Genomic DNA, 16,081 nt, shown 5'->3' on the forward strand with positions numbered 1-16,081 from the left:
ACTGACTGAACCGAATCCATTCGTCTCCATTCGACTCTCAGCTGCGCTACATACATCATTAATTTGGGCACCAGGCATGTCCGTACATGCCTCTCCCACATAAATTCTTATTTTTCTTCTCTGGTATAATGGCGTTTGCAACAATTGGATGTGCATTCCACCACCTACTGTGCGGATGGATAATAAGGATCACAAAAATAAAATAATATGGGGTAAAAAATCATACAAACTATACAAAAATAAATTTTAACTAAACAAAATCAACCTGCTTTTCTTTTTAAAATCCCAAATTCTAATCAGGTCCCTACACAGGCTCAGGCAGATCCTGTGAGGGCGGGACATTTTCTGGTGACGGTAGTCCTTGCAGTGCTTCTGCCGTGAAGTCTTGGAGACCCAAAAATGTATTGGCTGCAGCTATAATGATGTCCAGCTTCTTGGACTTCTTGGACACTTGTGCTGTACAATTAATCACTGTGGCTATACATGCTACAAAAACCACCTTCTTCACAATGAGTGTATCCAGATCACATGATTGATTTAAAACATTTGCAACTGGTTGCGGTGCATCCACCACCATATCTTCTTCAGCACTGTGGCCTCTTGCCCCTTCGACTCTCTTCACAGCCTCCACATAGGAGATCTGCTGTACAGCCCTGATCCTTGACACCTTGACCTCTTTCACCCTAACAGGGCACTCAAGGAAGTCCGGAATATGATCCCCACCACAGTTGCAACATTTTCCATTCACAGATTCTTCAATACCATTCTTCTCCCTTCTGCAAACACTTGAAATGTAGCCATATCTTTTACAATTCCCACATTGTAGTGGTTTGGACACAAATTCTCACTGGTGGAGTCACCTCAAACAACAATAGTATCGATAGTCTTTTCTCCTTCTTTCCATTTATCATACGGGTCAGGCGATGTGTAGAGACCCCTCCTGGGATTTCCTGAATAAGGTACTTGTCATCTTTATCTAACGAGACTCTAGCTGTTTGAAGCTGGTGTACAAAACTGAAAGTAAATGACGCAAAATCTAAACTTAATAAATGTAACTAAATGTAATCGAAAATTTAATCTACGTCAATACCAAAAGTAATTATTTATCACGAGAGGGCCATAAACAATAACTAGTAATGCTGCAAACTCCAAGAAAGGTTAAAATCTCACCTTTCTGGTAAAATAGTTATAAATTGCTGAGGTGTAGTCACTTTTGAGAACATAAGCTCAAGTACACAGTACAAATATGATACAAATATGAAAAGATGTTTAGTGTTCTCTCTTGATCAAAACGTCTGGCCCCATTACTGTGAATTTCTCACAGAGCTCTAGCTTGGCTTCCTGAACTCGTTTGGAACTTGCCTTTCATCTCATATTTATATTGTCCACCTATGACAAACAGGAAGTGTTTTTTTGTTTCAAATCTATTAGTTATTTTAGATTAATGGCTATAAATTAATCTCTGAATGTGCTACAGTGATGACACCACTCTCACCTGCTGCGCTACGATGTAAGGATTGCAGGCATGTGCTTTGTCAGTGGCTGTGATGTAGGGTTCAGCCAGGAGTTGATGGACGGTCAGAAGAGTGAATGAAATGGTAGGAGGGACATCCCAGCTTCGAGTGGTGTCAGATTTCACATCCAAGTCAAACAGGCTAAAAAATACTACTGTGTCCGTTGGGACCAGCACTATCGTTCAATTCAAGCCATTTCAATCTACAGTGTCCACAGATCGATTTGTAAGTGAAAATGTCGGTCGGAACCGGTACCAGAACCACGCAGGTCCCCTAAACAGGGGACTTTACATCTAAGAACGGGGAGCATAGAAATAGTGCACATAGAACAGATCTAACGCTTCTTAGACTTGCTGTCAATGAGAATGACAGGTCTATAACTCACATTTCTGTACTTATTGCTGTGACGAGGTGAAATGAAGGAGTCAGGCGCAGGAGGTAAAATACCGAAGTCCAGAGTTTAATGCGTTCACATATACAGTGGGGAGAACAAGTATTTGATACACTGCCGATTTTGCAGGTTTTGCTACTTTCAAAGCATGTAGAGGTCTGTCATTTTTATCATAGGTACACTTCAACTGTGAGAGACAGAATCTAAAATAAAAATCCAGGACCTGGTCAATGACCTGAAGAGAGCTGGGACCACAGTCTCAAAGAAAACCATTAGTAACACACTACGCCGTCATGGATTAAAATCCTGCAGCGCACGCAAGGTCCCCCTGCTCAAGCCAGCGCATGTCCAGGCCCGTCTGATGTTTGCTAATGACCATCTGGATGATCCAGAGGAGGAATGGGAGAAGGTCATGTGGTCTGATGAGACAAAAATAGAGCTTTTTGGTCTAAACTCCACTCGCCGTGCTTGGAGGAAGAAGAAGGATGAGTACAACCCCAAGAACACCATCCCAACCGTGAAGCATGGAGGTGGAAACATCATATTTTGGGGATGCTTTTCTGCAAAGGGGACAGGACGACTGCACCGTATTGAGGGGAGGATGGATGGGCCATGTATCGTGAGATCTTGGCCAACAACCTCCTTCCCTCAGTAAGAGCATTGAAGATGGGTCGTGGCTGGGTCTTCCATTATGACAACGACCCGAAACACACAGCCAGGGCAACTAAGGAGTGGCTCCGTAAGAAGCATCTCAAGGTCCTGGAGTGGCCTAGCCAGTCTCCAGACCTGAACCCAATAGAAAATCTTTGGAGGGAGCTGAAAGTCTGTATTGCCCAGCGACAGCCCCGAAACCTGAAGGATCTGGAGAAGGTCTGTATGGAGGAGTAGGCCAAAATCCCTGCTGCAGTGTGTGCAAACCTGCTCAAGACCTACAGGAAACGTATGATCTCTGTAATTGCAAACAAAGTTTCTGTACCAAATATTAAGTTCTGCTTTTCTGATGTATCAAATACTTACGTCATGCAATAAAATGCAAATGAATTACTCAAAAATCATACAATATGATTTTCTGGATTTTTGTCTCTCACAGTTGAAGTGTAACTATGATAAAAATGACAGACCTCTACATGCTTTGTAAGTAGGAAAACCTGCAAAATCGGCAGTGTATCAAATACTTGTTCTCCCCACTGTATCAAACGCCCCAAGCGTAAAATGGAACAAGCTCAAGGGAAAACATCCACCTTGGTATAAATACAATGTTGAGTAGCTCAACCGAGCTAACATGCTCTCACAATAAACAATCACTCACAAAGACAAGGGGAACAGAGGGAACACTTATACACATACTAATTAGGGGAATGAGCACCATGTGTGTGTGATTGATAAGACATGACAAGTGGAGTGATGAGAATGAAATCGGCAGTAGCTAGTACTCCGGTAACGACGAACGCCGAAGCCTGCCCAAACAAGGAGGAGGGGCAGCCTCGGTGGACATTGTGACAGTACCCCCCCCCCCCCCCACCCCCCACCCCCACCCCCCCTTGACGCGCGGCTCCAGCAGTGTGCTGCCTCCGGCGATGGGCAGGAGGACGCGGAGCAGGGCGAGTCGGATGGCGACGGTGGAAATCCCTCAACAGGGAGGGATCGAGGATGTCCCGCTTTGGGACCCAGCACCGTTCCTCTGGACCGTACCCCTCACACTCCACGAGATACTGAAGGCCCCCCACCCGACGCCTCGAATCCAGGATGGAACGGACCGAGTACGCCGGGGCCCCCTCAATGTCCAGAGGAGGTGGAGGTACCTCCCGCACCTCAGACTCCTGGAGCGGACCAGCTACCACCGGCCTGAGGAGAGACACATGAAATGAGGGGTTAATACGGTAATCAGGGGGGAGTAACAACCTGTATGTCACCTCATTAATCCTCCTCAGGACTTCAAACGGCCCCACAAACCGCGGGCTCAGCTTCCGGCAGGGTAGGCGGAGGGGCAGATTCCCGGGTCAAAAACCAGACCCGATCCCCCGGTACGAACACCGGGGCCTCCCTGCGGTGGCGGTCAGCGTTGGCCTTCTGACGATGCACAGCGCACTTGAGGCGAACATGGGCAGCATCCCAAGTCTCCTCTGTGCGCCGAAACCAGTCATCCACCGCAGGAGCCTCGGTCTGGCTCTGGTGCCACAGTGCCAGAACCGGTTGGTAACCTAAAACACATTGGAAGGGTGTTCGGTTAGTGGAGGAGTGGCAGAGAGAGTTCTGAGCATATTCTGCCCATGTCAGGAACACCGACCACTCCCCCGGCCGGTCCTCACAGTAGGTCCGCAGGAACCTACCCACATCCTGATTCACCCTTTCCACTTGCCCATTACTCTCGGGGTGAAATCCAGAGGTCCAGAGGCTATATCCGCGTCCATCGCCCATACTACCGGCGCCACAATGCATGAGGCTGGAGTATGGGGGTGTTGTCTCTGGGCCTCTCCTCTGTATCATACAGCCAAGACAGTGCGTCTGCCTTCACGTTCTTTGTACCCGGAATGTATGAGAGTGTGAAATCAAACCGGGTGAAGAAGAGGGCCCACCTGGCCTGGCGTGGATTCAGCCTCCTCGCTGCCCGAATGTACTCCAGGTTACGGTGGTCTGTCCAGACGAGGAAAGGGTGTTTCGCCCCTTCGAGCCAATGTCTCCACACCGTCAAAGCTCGGACAACAGCCAGCAGCTCCCGATCACCAACGGCGTAGTTCTGCTCCGCCGAGCTGAGCTTCTTAGAAAATAAGGCACAGGGGTGGAGCTTGGGTGGTGTGCCCGAACGTTGGGATAGTACAGCGCCTATCCCTACCTCGGACGCATCCACTTCCACTACGAACGGTAGTGATGGATCGGGTTGAGCCAGTATCGGGGCTGAGGTGAACAGATCCCGCAATCTATTGAAGGCCAAATCTGCCTCAGCAGACCAGCGGAGCCGGGACGCCCCACCCTTCAACAAGGAGGTAGTGGGAGCTGCGACCTTGCCAAAGCCTCAAATAAACCTTCGATAGTAGTTGGCAAAGCCAAGGAAGCGCTGCACCTCCTTTACCGTGGTTGGAGTCGGCCAATTACGCACGGCTGAAATGTGGTCTCCCTCCATCTCCACACCTGTGGTAGTAATGCGGTACCCGAGGAAGGAGATTGACTGCTGGAAAAGCTCACACTTTTCTGCCTTGGCATAAAGATAATTCTCCAGCAGTCGGACCAGTACCTTGCGAACCAGGGACACATGCTTGGCGCGAATAGGGGAATACACCAAGATGTTATCGATGTAGACCACCACACCGCGACCAAGCATGTCACGAAACACCTCGTTCACAAAGGACTGGAAAATGGATGGAGCATTCATCAAACCGTAGGGCATCACCAGGTATTCATAATGCCCCGAGGTTGTGCTGAATGTGGTTTTCCACTCATCCCCTTCCCGAATATGCGCCAGGTTGTAGGCACTCCTGAGGCCTAATTTTGTGAAAAAACGGGCCCCATGCATTGACTCAATCACTGAAGGAATGAGGGGAAGAGGATAACTGAATCGTACTGTCACATTATTCAGTGGTCGATAATCAATGCACGGGCGTAAACCGCCATCTTTCTTTTTCACAAAGAAGAAGCTTGAGGAGGCAGGTGAAGTGAAGGGACATACATGTATATATCCCTGGCGCAGGGACTCGGTGACGTATGTTTCCATAGCCTCCATTTCAGCCTGCGACAGGGGATACACATGACTCCTGGGAGGTACAGCGTCTACCCGAAGGTTTATCGCGCAATCCCCCTCCCGATGAGGTGGTAATTTAGTCGCTTGCGTCTTGGAAAACGCAAGCGCCAGATCAGGTATTCAGGGGGAATGCGCACGGTGGGGATACCGTCTGGACTTTCCACCATAGTTGCACCAATGGAAACACCTAGACACCTACCCTGGCACTCACGCGACCACTACGTAAGAACCCTCTGCGGCCATGAGACCTTGGGGTTGTGAAGGGCTAACCACGGGATACCCAAGACTACAGGGTAAGCAGGAGACTCAATAATCATAAAGTTGATCTGCGCAACATGCGTCTCCTGCGTAATCATGTTGACTGAACCCGTAAAGCGTGCAAATGCCCTGTCCATGAAGTTCCCAGCTGCGCCTGAATCGACTAGCGCCTTACACTGGGAACCTACCAAATGATCGGGGAAGGAGATTGGTAAAGTACAATGCGCCGCAAAGGGCTCTGAACACGTTTGGGTGTTCGTTACCTGGGGTGATGCGTGAGTACCCTGCCTACCGCCTCCAGACCCAAAAGAACGACGTGAAGTGGATTGTCCCTTCGTGCCACCAGAGTGGCACTGTCGCTGTCCTCCTGTGCTCTCTCGACTGGTGGCTCCTCCCAGCTCCATCTGCTTGGGGTCAGAATCGTCCGGAGTGAGAACAGGCAGACCCCTACAAGGACGTCCTCTGGCTGCCAGCAGATTGTCCAGCCGGATGGCCATGTCTACCAGTTGGGAGAATGATAGCATGGCATCCCGGCAGGCTAGCTCCCGTCGGACGTCCTCTCTTAAGTGGCACCGGAAATGGTCGATTAGGGCCCGCTCGTTCCACCCAGACCCCGCTGCCAGCGTCCGGAACTCCAGTGCGCAGTCCTGTGCGGTCCTCGTCCCCTGCCTTAAATTGACCAGTCGTTCGCCCGCCTCTCGACCCTCAGGCCCGTGATCAAAAACTGCCCAAAAGAGGCGAGCAAACTCCCCGTAGTCCTGCAGCGCGGAACCTCCCTTGTTCCACACCGCATTGGCCCACTCCAAGGCTTTTCCACAAAGGCAGGAAACGAGGACAGATACCTTCTCCCGCTCCAGGGGTGCCGGTCAGATGCTGGAGAAGTATAACTCCAGCTGGAGTAAAAATCCCTTACATAGCGCCATCGTCCCATCAAACGCCGGTGGTTGGGATATCTGGATCCGTTCAGGGGCTGGGTGTAGGTAGCTGGATCCGGTTGACCAGCCGATCCATCGCTTCCCCCAAGCTGGCTAGCATCGATGAATGCTCCTGAACCCTTGCTACAACTCCAGGCATGCGGTCTTCTCCTGCTGGCTCCATATCGGGTGAGTGATTCTGTGACGAGGTGAAATGAAGGAGTCAGGCCGAAGTCCATAGTTTAATGCGTTGACACATATCAAACGCCCCAAGCATCAAAAGGAACAAGCTCAAGGGAAAACATCCACCTTGGTATAAATACAATGTTGAGTAGCTCAACTGAGCTAACATGCTCTCACAATAAACAATCACTCACACAGACAAGTGGAACAGAGGGAACACTTATACACATACTAATTAGGGGAATGAGCACCAGGTGTGTGTGATTGACATGACATGACAAGTGGAGTGATGAGAATGAGATCGGCAGTAGCTAGTACTCTGGTGACGACAAACGCCGAAGCCTGCCCGAACAAGGAGGAGGGGCAGCGTCGGTGGACATCGTGACAATTGCAGCTTTAAGTAGTGTGTTTTCTCTATCAACCACTTCTTAGTGTCAGAAAAGGGGAGACATCTCTGTGCTGGATAACCATTAAATAAAATGGATCTCCTGGCAAGTGCAGTGTTGATATTGCTTAGATTCTGCCTAACATTGCATTCCTAATTTAGCTTACATGACCTACAATATCCACTTAAGGTGACGATTTACCATCGTTAAATTCCACTTGCAATTTTAGCAAAGATGATGATTACAATCTGAAAGTGAATTACGTCATCTAATTTTACTGCTAATTTGCACCTCATTATACTTATCTGGCTGACTCATAGGTATACGGTACACATGATTAAGTAACACTTACACAGACACTTTAAGTGGTCACCATTAATTCTCTCATAACTCTGTCATCATAGGCGAGTCGAGATTATCTAACGTGATTACTACGCATAAAAGCAGGATGTTGCTCAAAACATTTTTCAAAATGCTGCCATGCTGAGATCCCTTGTGCGTCACCTGTAATTAGTCCTAAGTGGAGACTCAGCAGGAGTAGAATATAAGAGCAATAACTTGCTGGAGGCATCTTCTTCCTTGGAGCTACATTAGCCTGGAATACACTGTAGGGTGTTTAATGCAGTGTTATAGGTTAGAGAATGGAGGTGGTAACTGGGAGTACACATTTCGTTCACCAGACACTTCCTCCCAAAGCCTAAGAAAGGCCAACAAAATGTATGATTGTGTGCTAGCATGTGATTGCTTGCATGCTGCCAAGTGGATTGCAGAATTCCCATAAAGTGGGCACTTGTTGAGAAAGACACAGGGTGGTCGCTGTCCATGGTGATTTGATCTATTATCAGGGTTGGGGAGTAACTGATTACATGTAATCAGTAATCTGATTGCAAAAAACTGTAACTGTGACAGTTACTTTACCAATAATAATATTATAATCAGATTGCAGATACTTTTGAAAAACTACTTCTTGGATTACTTTTAAATTCAGAAAGGATGTTTGCGAAAAATACATTGACACCTTTCTGTTTTCTCAGTGACATTCAATTCAGCATTGAAAAAAGGCGCAAGTTTAAGTTTGTTAACCTGAGTGAGTCTGACCACAACTCAGAGACCACTATGATGACGTACCAAATGTGTTTGATGGATCCTTTTTTTCTTCTTCTAATACCTCTTAAGGGGAAAGTAGCCCAAAAGTAACTGAAAGTAATCAGATTACGTTACTGACTGGGTAATACAAAAGTTACATCTCTGATTACAATTTTGGACAGGTAACTAGTAACTGTAAACAATTACATTTCGAAAGTAACCTACTCAACCCTGTCGATTATCTATGCATTACGTCTGTAGACTTTGATATAAAGGTCTTGATGCAGTTGTGATGTCCCGATGGATCATTGTTCATACACAGTCAGGTCCAAAATTATTGGGACCCTGATAAAGATGAGCAAAAAATACTATAAAATAAATAATACAAATACTGAACTATATTGTATGCTAAAAGAAATGAAACAATTATGATGTTTTATAAACTATATAATTGCTCAGAGAAAGAGATTTAGTTTAACAAGTCATACAAAAACTCTTTAAAAAAAGATAGAGGACAAAATTATTGGCAACCCTGTTTTCAATACTCCAGCACCCTCCCCTTGTGAGGGTAACAACACTGAGCCTTTTTCTACAATGTTTTATGAGATTGGAGAACACATTGGGAAGGACCATTCCTCCATTAAAATAATCTTTCCAAATCCTTGACATCCTTCGTCTGCTCTTATGGAATGCCCTCTTTAATTCAAACCACAGGTTTTCAATGTGGTTCAAGTCCTGAGATGGCCATTGCAAAATGTTGATTTTGTAGTCAATTAACCATTTCTTTGTGGATTTTGATGTGTTCTTGGTGTTATTGTTTTGCTGGAAGATCCACTTGTGGCCAAGTGTCAGCTTCCCTGCAGAGGCAACCAGGTTTTGGGCTAAAATTAACTAGTATTTGGTCAAGTTTATGATGCCGTTTACCTTAACAGAAGCCCCAGCACCAGTGGAAGCAAAATAACCCCATAACATCAAAGACCCACCACCATATTTTACAGTAGGTATGAGGTACTTTTCTGCATATGTTTAACTTTTTTGACACCAAACCCGCCACTGGTGTGCGTGGCCAAAGAGCTCTATTTTCATGTAATCTGACCATAGTACCACCTTGAGTTTGATAAACGGCATTCCCACTGGGCACAAACTGGTTGAATCAACGTTGTTTCAATTTAATTTGTTGACGTATTGTGACGTGGAATCTACGTAGAAAATACATTTTCTGGGACCTGACTGTATATGCACTGTTTTCCACTCATAAGTTGTCCACAAATGGAGCTACAAGTACTGCATGTGACTTGCTTTTCTCCATTTCCTACCAAGAGGCAATCTCATTTCTCTCTGCCAGATATGCTGGATTGTGCCTACTGCCTAGTCAGCACAATATAGTTTACCACCTGGATTGTCTGGATCAGGAGGCACCTCCCTAGGGGGCACCCTCCCCAGAGAGAGTCTCTGTCTAAGGATTCCTAGAGTCTCTGTTTAAAGATTCCTTCCCTGTGCTGTTGTCCTTTTCTCCAAGCCAGTTCTCCATGGATGGCCGATTTTCTCTACTGCTTTTCTCAATGTTTCACTTTTCTTTTGCAAAGACAGGTCAGCAATTGACCCGATTCATCCAAAGCATGTTGTGAACAGTTAGGTTAAAATATACGTTTTTATTGACAATGTAACTGTGTAATATTCAATTATCTGACCACTACATTTACTGTACCATGGACCAATAGAGTGGCATGACACATTAATAATGGAGACACACTGTATTGAATTCACTCCACCGGAGGTCTTTAATCTGTGAAATTGTTTGTCTCTGAAAATGGTTCCTCAGTAATAAACCACACTGATTGTTATCTCAGTGTAATTGACATCTGCATTGCCTCAAATAACAATGCATGAACAGAGATGGTTTCATCATAGAAACACAAGGCGTAGATTTGACTACTGTCGTGGAATTATATATATATATTTTTGTATTTTTCCCCTTTTTCTCCCCAATTTCATGGTGTCCAATTGGTAGTTACAGTCTTGTCCCATCGCTGCAACTCCCATACGGACACGGGAGAGGCGAAGGTCAAGAGTCGTGCGTCCTCCGAAACACAACCCAACCGAGCCACACTGCTTCTTGACACAGTGCCCGCTTAAACCAGAAGCCAGCCGCACCAATGTGTCGGAGGAAACACTGTACACCTGGCGACCGAGTCAGCGTGCACTGTGCTCGGCCCGCCACAGGAGTCACTAGTGCGCGATGGGACCAGAACATCCCTGCCGGCCAAACCCTGGATGACGCTGGGCCAATTGTGCGCCGCCCCATGGGTCTCCCGGTCATGGCCTGCTGCGACAGAGCCTGGACTCGAACCAGGATCTCTAGTGGCACAGCTAGCACTGCGATGCAGTGCCTTAGACCACTGCACCACTCAGGAGGTCATGTCGTGGAAATTCTAATCAATAATGAGGAGAGACAAGGTCAATCACCAATCAGGATATTACTTTATTCAAAACGTATTAATAAGGCAGCAGGTCACACCACCCACACCCGTGAATGGAGTGAGTGCTTTGCAATATTGAGGCTGGTCGACCCAACCCTCTTGAGTGTTGGGCCGAGAGCTCTGACATACAGAGAATACAAATATGTTTTATAGCAAAGATACACCCTCTCAGTCTTACATGACAAACAGCAGATGTGTGGAATGGGTCAAAAAGTTAGGATTTGTATGAAAGAAAATAATAATTCACAGCAGACAGTATCTGCTGTGAAGACTGTTCTTATTGTATGAAACCCAGAGTTTGGCCCCTAAGACAAGGTTCTTCTCAACTATTCATAACAGATCTCGTCCCTGGTACCTTACACACACAGACACCAATTCAGTCTATGAAAATGCAGGCTCAGTCAGACCGGAGACATCTCCCTCTCACACACCATTAATCATGAAATGGAATGTGGCTGCTGGTTTTATCAGTTGCCAACTCCAGATACCCCTATCTCGAGTAAAACCCATGTCCTTGACCACACGCCTAGACGAGCTGCAGGGAGCTGGAGTAGAAACCATCCCTTTACAAAAACACAGCATTAGTAGAACAGTATATAATTGTTAACTATTAATATTAAACAAAGCAGGTGAACACGTTACATGTTAATTTTTCCATCACACTACCAGCTCAGGTGTCCGCTGAGAGAAGGGCTACATTCTGTGTCACAAACAACCTGGTGAGAGGAGGCAGTCTGTTTCCCCACAAAAACATCACAAGCTCACATGGTGCTCTCCCAATGGAATCTGATGGAACACCTGCTCATCACAACTAGTAGTGCTCACAGATGTTGCCAGCGAACACCACCTTGTTAATGCAGAGACCAAATTACAGCTGAAATAATGAGCACTAATAAAGGGAACGCTGAGATTTTGATGTTGGCGTACTAACAGACCAAACCTTTAAGAAAACCTTCATAATGCAAGTTCACAAGCCCTCTCAAGTAACACAGAAATAGATAAGGAGGAGACTGAGGGGAATATAGACAGGAAATGGGAAAAAGTGGTTCAAGCTTACAATGAAAGCAGCAAGAAAGCCATAGCACACAGGAGAAGGCAACACAAGGAATGGATCAACCCAGAAACAGGGGAGTTCTTCAAAGAACCCCCTGTAAATGGTTCTACCTAGAACCCTCTATGGTCCCCTGTAGCTCAGTTGGTAGAGCATGGCGCTTGCAACGCCAGTGTTGTGGGTTCGTTTCCCACGGGGGGCCAGTATGAAAATGTATGCACTCACTAACTGTAAGTCGCTCTGGATAAGAGCGTCTGCTAAATGACTAAAATGTAAAATGTATGAAGGGTTCTACCAAGAACCATTATCATCTAAAGGTTCTTCTCAGAACTGCCTATGAAGGGTTCTACCGAGAACCCTTTTATCTTTGGAGGGTTCTTCCTAGAACCCTCTATGAACGGTTCCACCACCCATATTAGATTTTAAAAATGTATTATTTATGACAATACATTACATATATCATAAGGCCTTTCTTTCAGGGCCTAGTTATACCCTAACACAGTGGTGTTAGTAATCTCCTGGTTTATAGGTCACATCAGCCCTGCAAGTCACAATATGTTGGCTGGCAAAGTGATGTGTAATTTCTATTGGAATTCAGCTAGTTAGGATAGCCAACAAGTGGAATGAGTAATCACCAGCAACCTGCATTCAAAATGACTACCAGGGATTGAATACTGAGACTACCTCAATCATCTAAACTGGAATGACCATCTCAGTAACGGGTGCAATAAATCCGACAGATTGGATTAATTTAGAAAACTGTATGTTATTTATTTTTGTGTAGCATAAAATGTATTAACCAATCAATGTAAATGCAAAAACACAGATATTACAGTAAAACAAACAATTCTGATAATCTCACTGCAACAGAGCATGCTGGGAAATATTATATATGGTTCTATGTAGAACCCTTCTTGCCTTCCAAAGAAACCTTGTTGCCTTCCAAAGAAACCTTCTTACCTTTCAAAGAATCATCAAAGAGCCCTTTCTTCCAAAAACGGTTATTAGGATTTTAAAGGTTCTAGGTAGAACCCTTTGCCTTACAAAGAACCCTTGTCTTACAAAAAAGGCTATTCTGATCAAAACGGTTCTTGGTAGAACCCTATCCCTCTGCAAAGAAGCCTTTTGGAACCCTTTTTTCTAAGAGTGTAGCTGTACATTGGACTTCAGAGGGCAGAGGTAAGAGGGGGAGGTCCAAGACAAGGTCGCACAGAACAATCAAGCTTCATCAACATCAGCATAGCTGTCATCATAGGTGAGCCCAAATTATCTAACGTGATTACTAAGCATAAAAGAAGGATGTTGTTAAAAATGTTGCTGAAAATGCTGCCTTGCTGAGATTCCTTGTGCCTAACTAGTCCAAAGTGGATACTCAGCACCCACAGGGAAAGGAGTAGAATATAAGAGCAATAACTTGCTGGTGGCATCTTCTTCCTTGGATCTACAATAGCCTGGAATACACTGTAGGCGTTTAATGCAGTGTGGAGGTGTCACGCTCTGGTTCCGGGACTTGGTATTTTAGCCAGAGTGTGTTAAGTATTGTTGTGTTTGGGTTGGTTGGGTGGTTATTGGTTGTTTCTGTGTTTGGTTGAGTGACTCCCAATCAGTGGTAACGAGTGTCAGCTGTCGGCTCGTTATCTCTGATTGGGAGCCATATTTAAACTGTCATTGTTCACCTTGGGGTTGTGGGTTTTTGTTCTATGTTCCGCTGTCAGTATTTGTACTGTTGGACTTCACGTTTCGTCATTGTTTATTGTTTTGGTTCGTGCACTTTATAGTTAATAAAGTCATGTTCACTCAACGCGCTGCGCTTTGGTCTGCTCCTTTGGAAGACGATCGTGACAGAAAAACCCACCACAACGAGACCAAGCAGCAGTTGGATAACGAGTGGTGGAGCCAGAAGAGCGAAGGTTGGGAGAGGACTATGGAGGCCTGGTCCACCGAGAGGAGAGACCCCCAGAAAATTTTTAGGGGGGGGCTCACGACGTCGGGGCAGAAGGTGTACGGCCCGGAGGAGTGCAAGAGGTTGGCAGATATGGCCGCCAGTTTAAGGGGGCCACTGGTTACGAAGGGGATGGAAAGTGTGGAGGCACGGCGAGAGGTACTGGGGGGTGTTTCCAGTCCGGTCCGGCCCGTTCCTGATCCCCGTGTAGGGCCAGGGGTGTGTGTCCCCAGTGCGGTTCTGTCTGTTCCTGTTCCTCGCATTGAACCTACGGTGCGTTTCGCCAGCCCAGCCCGGCCTGTCCCTGCTCAACGCACCAAGCCTACGGGGTGCGTCGCCAGCCCAGCTCGGCCTGTTCCTGCGCCCCGCACCAAGTCTGTGGTGCGTTTCGCCAGCCCAGCCCGGCCTGTTCCTGCGCCCCGCGCCAGGCCTACGGGGTGCGTCGCCAGCCCAGCCCGGCCTGTCTCTGCTCTACGCACCAAGACTACGGTGTGCGTCGTCGGCCCAACTCGGACTATTCCTGCTACTCGCACCAAGCCAGGGAGGCGAGTCGTCAACCTGAGGAGGTCCGTTCCGGCTCCACGTACCAAGCCGAGGGTGCGTATCGTCGGCCAGGTCCGGTCCATCCCTGTCTCACGCGCCAAGCTAGGGGTGCGCGTCATCAGTGTGGATCCAGCCAGCTGGGTTGGATTGGACCAGGGCCATTACGGGGGGAGTTATGTAGGGTGGTGGTCAAGCCCGGAGCCGGAGCCGCCTCCGAGGAGCAACACCCACCCAGCCCTCCCCTATTTGGGGTTTTGAGGCGCGGTCGCAGTCCGCGCCTTTAGGGGGGGGTACTGTCACGCTCTGGTTCCGGGACTTGGTATTTTAGCCAGAGTGTGTTAAGTATTGTTGTGTTTGGGTTGGTTGGGTGGTTATTGGTTGTTTCTGTGTTTGGTTGAGTGACTCCCAATCAGTGGTAACGAGTGTCAGCTGTCGGCTCGTTATCTCTGATTGGGAGCCATATTTAAACTGTCATTGTTCACCTTGGGGTTGTGGGTTTTTGTTCTATGTTCCGCTGTCAGTATTTGTACTGTTGGACTTCACGTTTCGTTATTGTTTTGGTTCGTGCACTTTATAGTTAATAAAGTCATGTTCACTCAACGCGCTGCGCTTTGGTCTGCTCCTTTGGAAGACGATCGTGACAGGAGGTGGTAACTGGGAGCACAAATTGCAGAGTTTGGCCTAAGTTATCTCGTTCACCAGACACTTCCTCTCAAAGCCTAAGAGTAGCCAAAAAATATATATGTAATTGTGTGTTAACAAGTGATTGCTTGCATGCTGCCAAGTGAATTGCAGAATTCCCATAAAGTGTGCGCTTGTTGAGAAAGAGACAGGGTGGTTGCTGTCCATAGTGCTGATTTGACAAGCTTGTGGTGCTGAACGGAGAGCAACGCTCTGACTCACGGCTTGCCGCCCGCGGCACCTCCGATTTCTAGCGCTGTCTTGTACTCACAGGGTTGCTCAACCATGTTCAACTCAAAGCTACGGTGTCTTGCCACCTTGAAAGCATGTGGTTTGACAAGGACATGGCTTGTCAAACCAAGTAACAATAAGAGATACACTTTGACTGCTTGATCAATAATCAAAACCCGATTCTCATTCTGGCTGTCGTTGGCGACCCCTCTCACCCTCTACACCCTCAGTTCGAGAGGCTTCCCTCTGGCGGGCGCCTCAGAATGCCCATGGCCAAGAAGAACGTGTTCAAACATTCATTCGTTCCTTGTGCTGTTGGACTACTAAATGCAAAGTAAATTGTATCAGTGTATGTACTTATCTATCCAGTGCGGTTGGGACACGGGTCGGTTGTGAATGAATGTACCAATGTCCTCTATGTTTTTAGTGTATGCAACATGATGGACTGACTGGTTTAAATGTGTATGATGTGAGAATGTATGTGTATGTGATCCTTTTAATGGAAGGTGATGCCAAAGAAAAATGTCCATCCTGGATGGAAAATAAAGTTGTATTCTATTCTATTCAAAATCATGATAAAGTGTCGATGTTTTAAGCTTTCAGTCCATGTTGTATTTTGTAAGGTGGGTGCTGGTAATGAATTATGTGGATTTAATTAAACAAGCATCCAGAGAGATTTAAACAA

This window comes from Coregonus clupeaformis, chromosome 7 (genome assembly GCF_020615455.1).
Source record: "Coregonus clupeaformis isolate EN_2021a chromosome 7, ASM2061545v1, whole genome shotgun sequence".
NCBI lineage: Eukaryota > Metazoa > Chordata > Actinopteri > Salmoniformes > Salmonidae > Coregonus > Coregonus clupeaformis.